Below are 997 nucleotides of genomic sequence, written 5' to 3' on the forward strand. Positions count from 1 at the left end.
ATAACAATATATATAACACATGGTATAATATAGTGTAGTATAATAATATATATAACACATGGTATAATATAGTATAACAATATATATAACACATGGTATAATATAGTGTAGTATAACAATATATATAACACATGGTATAATATAGTATAACAATATATATAACACATGGTATAATATAGTGTAGTATAATAATATATATAACACATGGTATAATATAGTATAACAATATATATAACACATGGTATAATATAGTGTAGTATAATAATATATATAACACATGGTATAATATAGTATAATAATATATATAACACATGGTATAATATAGTATAATAATATATATAACACATGGTATAATATAGTATAACAATATATATAACACATGGTATAATATAGTATAATAATATATATAACACATGGTAGAATATAGTGTTGTATAATAATATATATAACACATGGTAGAATATAGTATAATAATATATATAACACATGGTATAATATAGTGTTGTATAATAATATATATAACACATGGTATAATATAGTATAGTATAACATATATAACACATGGTATAATATAGTGTTGTATAATAATATATATAACACATGGTAGAATATAGTATAGTAATATATATAACACATGGTATAATATAGTGTTGTATAATAATATATATAACACATGGTATAATATAGTATAATAATATATATAACACATGGTATAATATAGTGTTGTATAATAATATATATAACACATGGTATAATATAGTATAACAATATATATAACACATGGTATAATATAGTATAACAATATATATAACACATGGTATAATATAGTATAATAATATATATAACACATGGTATAATATAGTATAATAATATATATAACACATGGTATAATATAGTATAGCAATATATATAACACATGGTATAATATAGTGTTGTATAATAATATATATAACACATGGTATAATATAGTGTAGTATAATAATATATATAACACATG

Source organism: Zeus faber (genome assembly GCF_960531495.2).
Source record: "Zeus faber genome assembly, chromosome: 17".
NCBI classification, from domain to species: domain Eukaryota; kingdom Metazoa; phylum Chordata; class Actinopteri; order Zeiformes; family Zeidae; genus Zeus; species Zeus faber.